This window comes from Mauremys reevesii, linkage group 6 (genome assembly GCF_016161935.1).
Source record: "Mauremys reevesii isolate NIE-2019 linkage group 6, ASM1616193v1, whole genome shotgun sequence".
NCBI classification, from domain to species: Eukaryota; Metazoa; Chordata; order Testudines; family Geoemydidae; genus Mauremys; species Mauremys reevesii.
In genome coordinates this window covers 116,640,191-116,652,181 of record NC_052628.1, presented here as the reverse complement: position 1 = coordinate 116,652,181, position 11,991 = coordinate 116,640,191, and the positions used below count along the sequence as shown (strand labels likewise).

The 11,991-nt window shown below is 42.8% G+C and overlaps 1 pseudogene; it reads left to right on the top strand.

The window, feature by feature from the left end:
* Nucleotides 1-1,127: 1,127 nt before the first annotated feature.
* On the top strand, nucleotides 1,128-10,563 carry LOC120407305 (annotated as a pseudogene).
* The last annotated feature ends 1,428 nt before the right edge of the window (nucleotides 10,564-11,991 follow it).

Sequence of the window (11,991 nt, the reverse complement as noted above, 5' to 3'; positions counted from 1 at the left end):
ATTATCCTCTGCCACATAAGAATATTTTGGCCAAATACAAGGTGATTTGAATGTGGCATTTAACAAAAGGGCGATTTAACAAAACTTGCCATTCTTTTTATTCTCTCATTTTTAAAGTCTTCAGACAAGTTCTTGGAAAAAGTATATTACAAAAAAATTAACAAAAATTCCAACTTACTTGTATTCAATTTTCCTCTTTGACAGTAAATGACTCTTAGTACTTTTGGAATGTTCAGTGCTTAAATAAATATGGACCTTTGAACAATCTGGTATGCAAATACAGAGACTTTGTAAGATGAATCAGCTACTTAAAATAAAAAATTCTCATACTGACTACAGTCCCATTTCCAGTCCCCCCAAATAGAACCCAAAATCAACACATTAATAGGCAACAGATTTAAAACAAACAAAATGAAGCATTTTTTTCCACACAACTCACAATCAACCTGTGGAACTCCTTGCTAGAGGATATTGTGAAGGCCAAGACCATAACAGGGTTCAAAAAAGAAGTAAATACGTTCATGCAGGATAAGTCCATAAGTGGCTATTAGCCAGAATGGGCAGGGATGTTTGCCAGAAGCTGGGAATGGGCAACAGGGGATGGACCAATTGATGATAACAGTTCTGTTCATTTCTTCTGGGGCACCTGGCATTCGCCACTGTCAGAAGACAGGATACTGGGCTAGATGGACCTTTGGTCTGACCCAGTATGGCCGTTCTTATGTACCTTCCCCCAAAGATCTAATCTGAATCTATAGCTCCCATTTTAACTTTCCCTTTGAAAGTGCTTGTAAACATGATTCTTGGGTATAAATATGAATTCCAATATATATGAAGGAGGATGGGTCAATGTAGTTTAAGAGGCACAGGGATCTGAAGTGGAATACACTAGAACAGGAGAATGAGATTTTGGGAGAAGAGGCACAAAAGTGTGAATCAGGCAGAAAGAAATAGAAAATTGAAGAAAGAAGAAAAATAGGTTTCTCAAAAGGTAAAGCACATGAAGGGGGATTTAGGAGTTAATAAAGAGCCTGCCTTCATCACCTCAAACTGCTTCTGATTGTCACAAAAGGTGCCCAAGAGGCCCACTTCTCTTGCCAAAATGCAGAGCTCTGGAAGATAGTAGGATGGTCTTCTATAGCTCTGCCAAAAGAATGAGCTTTGCTGTGCTGGAGGGTAATTATCTCTTCCTGACCATCTGGAGAACTCAGCAGCAAATGGGGAAGCCGCCTGCTGAGTTGCTGAGCAACACAACCAGGAAAGAGTGCCATCAGCAGGCCGTGGGAACGTGCCTTTTTCCTCCAGAGGAGTAGCTGTGCTATGCAGTCAGAAAGGGGTTTGAGGGGGGGGGAATCACTTCTCATCCTTTTAATATCCCTGGTGGACATTCCAGTAGACTTCCATTAAAGTTCCACTGGTCTCTCTTGCTGTTGAGAACCTCTCAACATGGAAACCCAGGTCATTGGGAAAGAGCAGAAACATGGGCTCTTCTTTTGGTTAAAACCATAGTAATCAACAGTAAGAACCAGTTGAAAAACAAAAATAGTGCAACACCCAGTGAGAAATATGCACCTTTCTAGTCTCCTCCTTCCCTCACCAGTTGCTGAAGAAAGTGTCTGTTCATTCATATTGTAGTGCTTTCTTATAGAAATCAAAGGATTTATTGGAACACTCTAAGTAACACCTCCAGCAGGTCTAAAACTTCCTGCACCCCATTCAGATACAGCCACACAATTTCAACACAATGTAAAGATACAGCACTACCTATTGGTGGAGGTGTGGGCTACACTGATTATTACAGTATCCCTAGTGGAAAGGTCACTAAACTGTACTCAAGGTCTTCCACTGATTTCTGTTGCTTTCCTTCTTTCAAACAGTAATCTCACACATTCAATACGATGGAGTAGTTCAGTGTGATTGGAGTTTTGGAAGAGAACCAGACCAGTCGGTCACTGGTAGAACTGAATAGAAAGTGTTTTTAAAAAAAATGAACAAGCTATTGACACTTTTTTCCAAAATTAATTTTTTTGGCGTGGTGGCTGCGGATGTGGGCTTGTGTGCATGGTGGGGTAATGCACTCTATGGGGGTATGATTTGTAAAGCACATGTTGTGCATTATTTGTCCGTGTAGACGGTGCTGGTGCACTTTAAGACTGGTTGAAACAGCAGTATATTAAAGCAAATTACGGAACCTTTAGTGCTCACCAGCAGGGTCTACAGACCAATTAATGCTCAACATGTTAGTGCTCTCTAGAAATCATACCCCCATAGAGCGCATTACCTCACTGTGTAGACAAACCCTTGGACACGATCTTCCATTTGGCACGCTGCCCTTCTGTTGTCACTCTCCATATGGAGAAAGGAAAGTGGGTGCAACTGGGTACTGTACTGGCTTTTTCAATCCCGCCTGCCTCTTTTTCTGGCCTCTAGAGTATGCCATTGCAATCCTTGCCTATTCCAGGCTACTGAGGGGCAAGCCACATTCTTCCAATAGCAAAGGCCCAGCTGTCCAAAGAGACGCTCCCTGAGCCTACCTTTCTCCCTGAAGTTTTCATGGACAACAGCCACCGCAGCATTTGAGAAAGGGATGCAGAAGTGTGCTAAAAAGCTCCCCAAGGGTGCCAACCCCTTCCCCCCAAAAAGCAGAACACAGCCCTGAGAAATGGCTAGGAATTGGAGAGCCAAAATATTAGCTGAGTTGTGAGACAGAACTTTGGAATACTACTTTGGGATTTTCCTCAAAAAGAGCTCAAACAGCAGGGCAGTCTGGCTGGGCCGACCTGCTGCTGGGTTGGCAGAATGGAACCGACAGGCACTTCAGGGAGGTAGGACATTCCCCTGCTGCCAGTGTCTAACAGGTCTGGTTCTGCCTTCCAGCTGGGACCAGGCTGAAGTACCCATTGCCATGGATCTCTGCACAACAAAGAAGCTTCTCTGCTTTCTGTAGCTGATGGCAGGAATCCCCATCTACCCTCAGAACTGAGGAGCTCCACAAGGCGAGAGGACAGACTATCATCCTGCAGAATAAAGGAGCTTTCAGTGGGATGGGCAGAGCAGCCTCCCAGCGAGCTCCTCATCCTCCGAGGTGGGAGTTGTAGGTTCCTGCTTCCTCATGACAAACTACTGATGTCCAGAGGGGGAAGCCCACCTACCTACATTGGTCCATCTTAAAGCTTAAGCCTTAATATTTGCAAGTTCGTTGCTATCTCACCCATGTCTGTCTTTGGTGTTTTCCCCACTGTCATGTGCCTGCCTACTTAGAGGTCTCTTCTTCTGCATGCTGAAACAAACTTTTAGATACGCAGCCCTTCAGGGAAGAGACTTGTTTTGAATTACTTAATGGCTCCCCCAAGCCAAGCCACAACTCCCCTCACATGCCATGCCTACAATTCACGTACCTTAAGCTACAGTCAGTTTGCTCTTTTTTTTTTTTTTTGAGACTTTGGAGACTCTTTACCTCACAAAATTCAACACCCCTCTCACAGTAGTCAGACTCCTGCCTATGGAATCAATCCTCTTGACCAAATAGCAAGCCCCTCCCTCACAGAATAAATCCCCGCTAAAAACAATGTTCTCCCTCTTCCTAGAGGTCATGCTCCACCTCCCCAGCACACAAGAACAATTTCCCTCTCCAGTACTTGTTAGGCTGCTCTTCACCACAACAGGATTCACTTTCCTTTGCAGCCACCTGCCCTGTTTTCCTGTGGAGAGCACTGCTCTCCAGGGAGCTAGGAGATGCTGTTGTGGCTGCTGGATTGCAGCTGTCAGCCAGAAACACGGAAGATTAAAAATAAGATTCTGCCAGAAAGCTGGCGGTGGCGGCGCAGGGAGAAGAAGGATAAATGGAAGACTCCAGCTACAATCGGAGGACTAGGCGGGGGGAAGCCTCTGTTTCATTAACAGAATGAGGTTCCCCCATCCCTCACCAGCTGCAGGAAAGGGCCTCCCTGAGCCTGGTGTGGGGCAGAGGAGGTAGCCTATCTAGGGAGCCTCATTATTCCCACAGAGCTGCTGAACTCTGCAGGGGGAGGAGGCAGCCTCCAATGGAAAGACAACCTCTAGCTGCCTCTCACTGGCCAAATGCTTCTCTGTGCCCAGCTGCCAAACTGAAGGGAAACCCCCTCTCCTGCTCCTCCCACAAAACACCATCTATCAGCTAGAGCCAGTGTCACAGCAGGGGAGAGCAATGTTTCTCAAACTGGGGCTGCCGCTTGTTTAGGGAAAGCCCCTGGCAGGCTGGGCCGGTTTGTTTACCTGCCCTATCCACAGGTCCGGCCGATCACGGCTCCCACTGGCTGTGGTTCGCCGCTCCGGGCCAATGGGAGCTGCTGGAAGCAGCGCGGGCCGAGGGACGTACTGGCCGCCACTTGCAGCAGCTCCCATTGGCCCACAGCAGCGATCCACAGCCGGTAGGAGCCGCGATCGGCCAGATCTGCAGATGGGGCAGGTAAATAAACCAGCCTGGCCCGCCGGCACCAGGGGCTTTCCCTAAACAAACGGTGACCCCAGTTTGAGAAACACTGGGGTAGAGGGAAGTATCATCACCCAGTCAGAGATTCTCTCTACCCCTTGTGCTGGGAGCTACTCATTCTCCCTGGTACTTGGCTTCTGTCCCAGGGCCTGTCCCCATCTCTGCCTCACACACATTGATCATCAACTGACACAGAACTTCCTGGCACCTTCGCCTCCTCCTTGCCAGCTCCTGTCTGGAACATCTCCTCCTCCTTCCCCTCACTCTTAACAGGGCTGGAAACAGCCATTTCCCACTATGTTAATAATAACCACCTTTGGCACTTTTCAGACAAGCTGCTCACTTGATTGGTGTGTTACACCCAGAGTGCTGGATTTTGCCTAGGCCTTGCACTCAAGTAGAAGGGAGGAAGCAGGTATAAGGATCCTAAGTATGAGAGATAAGTAAATTTCTTGTAAATTTTGGATTTTCTCCAGAGCTTGATTAATAGTAAAACTCCATCACATCAGTGACAGTGGCCTCCGTGTGTTGAGGGGAGTATACGGCCTATAGCTTGGAGAGCCACAATCTCTCTTATAAAGAGTGCACAAAATCATGCCCGAGGTACGTTGGTGGACAGGGCCAGATCATCAGATGATATAAATAGGTACAGCTCCACTGAAGTCAGTAGAGCTATGCCAAGTTACTCCAGCTGAGAATCCAATCCACAGACCTAGGCAAGAGAATCCCACACCAGCGAGAAGTACTTTTCAGTGGATATAAACCAGGGTTGATTTGATTTAAATCGCTAGCCAGGAAGACTCGATTTAATCATGGATTTCTACATAAAGTGCATTCTTGTTGGTTGTTATAAGCTTAATACATATTCTTCACAACTCAGAGATAGATGTAGGTTTCATTTTTAAAAGGTACACAGTATATATTTTTCAAAATAAAACACTTTAACACTTTTCAGATTAGTTTTACAGATATATCAGAAAATGAATAATTGTTTGGTTATTTCATTTAAGAAAGGTAATTGAAGAAGATATTTATGAAGTCATTGGGAGGTGAACTATCTCCAATTCAACAGGTTAATCATTAATATTTGGAGGATTTTCTTGCCATGCTGTATTAGGAGGAGAACATCACCAGTCAAACATTTAAATTGTTTTATTTAACTAAAAACAACAACAATGTTATGTATTCTGGATTTTTTTCCTTCAACAGCAAACATATAATATTTTAACAAAACAAGCATATGAATTTTAGAATTTAGTTAAAGATTCAAGTTTTTTAAAATCAGGTTTGGTTTTGTTAAAATTATTTTTAACTAAAATAGTCAATTTAATTTTTTTAAAAAATATTTAATTTAACTATCAGCTAGGTCAACATGAGAAACTTAAAATATTGGCTTCTGCAACTAACTCAGTTGTCTTCACCTTCATTTTCCTGTTTGTTCATAATCTGGAAAAGAAAAACAAGCTTTCCTGCTTTTTCAGGTCCCAAACATTTCTCAATTTGGAATGAATTAGTCCAAAGGAAGAAAATATTCTTTCTACACTGGCAGAAGAAGCTAGTGCTGTTAAACGTGAGATCATTACTTCAACAGTCTCTGAATCCAAGTGCTTAAGTGACTTCCACCAGTTCACTGGTGTGACTTTCTTTACAACATCATCAGCAAACATATATTTCTTGAATGGTTCACCCTTAGCTCTGAAGTCTAATATAGTTGGCATTATGGAGTGATGATTGCTGGATGTCCATGTCATAGCCAACTCCTCTTCTTCAGCAGTTAAGGTTTGACCTGGTACTGAGCATTGAGAATATTTGCAAGTAAATGAGCTGGAGATAGTGCTTATCCCATTTCTTTTTTTAATGCTTGTAATTTAACTCTGCATATTTCTCTTTAAATTCTCACTCAGTTCCTTCCAGATTTCAACAGCATCAGCAATAAAACAGCTATTTCCCTGCATTTTGTTCAAGGCTACAGAAATAGGCTTCACTGTACTCGGCATGTGTTCAACATTTGTCTTAAGCCCAATGTTGAGAACTTTGGCAGTGACAGTGCCATCTATTTTTTCCACAATTTTGTTCACAAACTGTCATCAGATTAGGCCAGTTGATGACATAGTGCTCAAAACAGCCCACTACTGAGTTCCATCGCACGTCTTGTAGGAGAGTTAGTTTGCAGAGCAGGTGCTGCAAAGTGGTTGTTACAGAAGTATTTTGCAGTTTCAACAACATTAGCCTTTATTTCTGGAATACTGTAGTCTTTGGCTAGGAGGTGCATCAAATGAGCACTGCAACCGTATGTTATTAGCTTGGGACTCTCTTCTAAATTTCTTCTCATCTTGGATACATTCGCAGCATTGTCTGTGACCAGCTGTGTACTAGACATTTGAATTTTTTTTCAGTTTGTTATAGCTTTTACTGCTTCTACTTGTAAGTATTCTGCTGTGTGTGTATTTCCTGATGTATCAATTGTTTCTGTAAGGAAGACATTCCCTTCTTCCGTTGTCACACAAGCACATACAACAGGATCATTGTGGACATTGCTCCACCCATCATGACTCAGCTTAACAATTTCACCCTCTAGACCTTTTGCACACTGCTCACTTTCTCTTTCATACACTTTATCCAGCAATTTGCCTGTGACATCTGCTCTGTTGGGTGGACTGTACCCTGGTCTTAATGACTGAACCATGTTAATGAAGTGTGAGTTCTTAATCACATGGAAAAGAGAGTTTGTTGCATAAACAAACCGGAAAATTTTCTCATCAATTACCTCTTTTTATAATCAGCTGGTTCTTATCACAAATATATCTATGGTTGTTTCTGGATGATGGAGATTTTTTTCCTTTCTTTTTGTTATAGGTGATATATTGTGGCTATGTGACATAACTGATGTGTCTGAAACACTATCATTGGCAGATAACTCTGAAAAAGAAGTGGGTATTCACCCACGAAAGCTCATGCTGCAAAACGTCTGTTAGTCTATAAGGTGCCACAGGATTCTTTGCTGCTTCTATAGAAAATATGGTGATCTTGAAGGTGGATAGTCTTCAGAATCCTGTATGTTGAGGGTGGAGTCTCCTAAACAAAATAAGTCAATGCAGTTATTTAATTATTATTACCATACTGCTCATATTGCATTCACTGATGCTCAGTACTACTTTAAAGGTGAAATTGTAAAAGGAAGATCTGTTTTTTTCAGCTATTTATTTTTTAATCACAACTGCATCTAAAATGATAGTACCATAGAGTAACAACTATATTTTTTGCTCAAACATGAGAATTCAAGAATAGTCTAGAAGGAAGACAGGCAGTTCTTAAGAAAGAAGTATGAAATAAAAAAAAGTTTACCAACCTGAAGATCCTGCATGTTCAGACATGTTCCTTTCATCATCTTCAAGGCAGCTTCCTCCTCAGAAGGACCACTTCTCATGATGTTGTTTCACTCGGGCAACCAGGCCTTGCATTTCTTTGTTGCACTGTTTGCATTTTGTACGCATGCCAGTCTTGCCCACATTTAGAGGAACTTCATTAAAATATTCCCAAACTGGGTCTCTTTTACGGCCGGCTGCCATTATAGGTTTTCTCTTCTAGTGAGAGAATGGTATGGCAGATCACAAATCAATGAAGGCTACACTCAGAAAGACCTCGAGACTTCTGGCATATGCTGCTCAAACAGTTTCACTTTTGTTTCTACTGCCTGTCCCTCCCTTCTCACATTTATCTCCAGACTTCTTCTCCTTGTCCATTCTATTCTGCCCCCAACAATCTTCTCTTCATTGAACTTTTTGAAACTTTGCACTTTTAGAGAGAGGTCAGGGATTGACTCTGTGTATACAAATTTGCAGAGGGACAATAGGGTTGAGGTCTGTTATTTCTCACCTCTTATATATCATTTATTTTAAAACATTTTTGCATGTTAACAAGCATGTTATCTCCGGAGACACAAATCCACAGTTTGAGAACTGCAAAACTAAGCATCTCTGATGGTATCTTCTAGACTGAGCTCTGAGTCCCATTGGGTAGATAGAAAGATTAACCTAAATAATCTATAGAGAAGTCCCTAGAACCTCATAAAATTGAGTCCCTAATCTATGAACTATTAGAACTCATTTACAAAATATTTCTTAAACATTACATGAATATATTGTCTCATCATGGAATAGGGATTATAAATTTTAATTCTATAGTATGAGACATCTTTGAGCTTATTAAATGTGTCTTAATTAAAACTATCTTTAGATAGGTTTTCTCTTCAAAAAGCATTTTTTTCCAAAAAATATCTGATTTAAATAAAAAAAATCTGATTTTTTTATATTTAAAAAAATTATTGATTTTTATCCACCCTGGTATAAACTATACGCTTTAGGTATTGGATTCAAATTAATATTTTAAACACCATGTCCTTTTTGCTAAAATCCTAGCTTGTTTGTGACACATATGTAACCTTTGGGTGGGCTAGAGTTCACTTCATTTCCCATCTCCAGTGCCTTAAAAAAAAAAAAAAAACACTCACCAACTCCCATAGAAAGTAGCTGGAGACCCAGAGTTCAGTCTCTAGGGATTTTCAACAAGGATTGCACAGGGTCAACCTCTCCACATTCAAGTCCCAAAAGGAACTAAAGAAATGAATTTAATTAAATAACTTTATCAAATCTTATGATAAAGAAACAAATAATAATCTAATTTTTACAGCATGACATGGCTATTTTATAATCCACAGACATTACCTTCAGTTATACATAAATAAAAAACAAATTAAAATCCGAACAGTTCAGTCTTCACAGAAATATAGTGAGAAGAAACTGGAAGTTCCCCAAAGCTTAGGTTTTGTTCACCTAAGTCTCAGTTAGAGTCTTTGACCACCAAATCTATACAGTCTAAAACAACATCTTCCCTCCCCTGGCTTGTAGGAAACTTCCGCTGGAATCCATGAAGTTATTACATTTAAAGAAAAGTTGGTGAATCAGACTAGTTGAGACAATATAACTGGAACAGTTTGACTAAAATCAAAACAACATTCAAAGCCTACAATTAAAATAGAGGTGGTTGTTTTTCCCTCCCAGTGTCCCCTGGCTATAATTAGCATTGCCCAGGCTTCCCCGTTGGAGGGTAACAATATCACTAACCTGCTGCAAAGTGCTTCAGAGTTAGGGACACCAGCCTGCTCCTGGCTCAGCTTCTCCCAACTCACACAGGGCACATGGCCCCCTCCAAAGCAGCTGCCCTGCCTGCCCCCCTCACGGAGTCTGACCCCAGCAACAGGGAACCTATTGGAGCAGACCCAACACTACCCTCCACACTCAATTCCAGAAGCTTCTGGATGTGGAGTGCTTAATCTGCCTAGCAAGAATGACCCAGAGCCCATGGCTCCGCTCCGCCATGGCTGTCCGGCTCTGCGCACTGCTCCGCCCAGCCCGGGCCCCAGCCCACCTGCTGCTGCAAGCCCCAGCTTAGCTCTGCTCAGCAGGCACTCAGTTCCAGTACCTCGCAGTAGAGAAGCAGGGGGCAAAGCGTGATCCAGCTGAACCACCCCAAGTCCTTGAGTGCCCTCTGCGATGACCTGATGAACGAGATGAACCAGGCCCTGGACTCCTTCGAGAAGGACCCACACGTGGGACACGTGTCATCACCGGCAGCGAGAAAGCCTTCGCAGCTGGAGCAGATATAAAGGAGATGCAGACCAGAACCTTCCAGGAATGTTACGGTGGCAATTTCCTTGCACACTGGAACAGAGTCACTCTGGACAGGAAGCCAGTCATAGCAGCTGTGAATGGATATGCTCTGGGCAGTGGCTGTGAGGTGTCCATGATGTGTGATGTGAGATCTATGCTGGCGAGAAAGCGCAGTCTGGGCAACCTGAAATCTTGTTGGGAACCATTCTAGGAGATGGCAGGACTCAGAGACTCATGAGAGCAGTGGGCAAGTCCCTGGCAATGGAAATGGTCCTCACAGGAGACAGGATCTCTGCTCAGGAAGCCAAAGAAGCAGGCCTGGTCAGCAAAATCTACCCCATGGATAAACTGCTAGAAGAAGCCATCAGCACAGTTCAGAAGTCCAGTTCTCCTGTTGCTTACATTGATATACATCATGAGTAGCTCCAATTAATGCAAGAAAGAAGAGACTCAGGCCAAAGAAACCTAACCTCTTCTCTGCTGCTGCCGTGAACTAGACTAAGACCACTAGAAGGAGTCTAAGTAGTTGACATCTATACATTAACAAAAAATTTGTGCCTAAAAGCCATTTCCATATAGTTAATATAAGAGCTCTGAATGTGAGGAGTTCAGGATCTGCGATGGAAAATACCTTCCTACCCAATGGTACAGCTTAACACGCCTTCTAACCTATTATTAATTCCTCTGAGGCCATATCCTGAAATGTTAACATCATAGATTCTAGCATGTTTAATTACTGACAGCATCTTTATTCAAATTAAAATGTATTAAGACTCACTATTTCTAACAACACTCATTCAAAAGTCATGGGGAAACCCCCTTAAAATTATGTTTTTTAAGTCAAATACATTTTTTTAAATTTTTTGAAGATTCATATTTTTCAAACTTTTCTCCTTAATCCTGAGGGCTGGAAGCTTTATTTTATTTTTTAAAAAGCAAACAAAAAACAATTCTCATATGATCACTTTGCTGTGTGACAAAGTGGGACCGTTCTTAATGTTTCCTCTGAATACTGTGTGTGTGCCTCAGTTTCCCCTATGCATTTCTTAAGTCTCCAGTGTGCATAAATGGCCAACACTCGGTCTCCTGGCAACAACCATGTTCCTGCCATCTAATAAACCTCTGTTTTACTGGCTGGCTAAGAGTCATGTCTGACTGCGAAATGGGAGTGTGTGTGCAGGACCCCCTGGCTTCCCCAGGACCCCGCCGGGGCGGACTTGTTGTGGGAAGCGCAGGGAGGGGCATAGGCTGAATGCTCCAAGGTCAGACCCAGGAAGTTGGAGCCATGTGAGCTACTTGCCCTGAAGACAGTCTGCTGCAAGGGAGAGGAGGTGCCCCAAAGTCCTGACTGGCTTTGTGAGGAGCAGGTCCAGAGCATCGCCCGGTGACTCCGTGACATGCTGCAAAAGCTAAGGCAGTAAGAAGACAATATAAAAAGAGCACCAGATATGATGGGGGGAGGGGAAATCATAGGGGCTCATAATAAAATTAGACTTTACCTTGTATTTATAATGGAAAAGCTGGTCAAAACTGAAAATGTTTCCCCTCTTCACACTGCAAAAGCCAGTCAGCCTGAGGAAACCCATTCTTAGTCTGAACCAACACATTCTCCTCCTGACCTAAAGTCACTATCCATATCTGCCTTTACCATGCTCCCAGTCTAGTTTAAAGGACAGGTCCATCCAGTTTGGCTGATGAGTGTTGATTGGCTGAACTACCTGGCCTTTTAACTCTTTCCTGCCTGGTCTTGGATGACTGCAAAGCAACTCCACTGAAAGAGAAGTTTTGTAACTTACCTCTTCTTGAGTAACCCCATATGTAGAGTCTCCTTGATACCAGACTGATAGGATA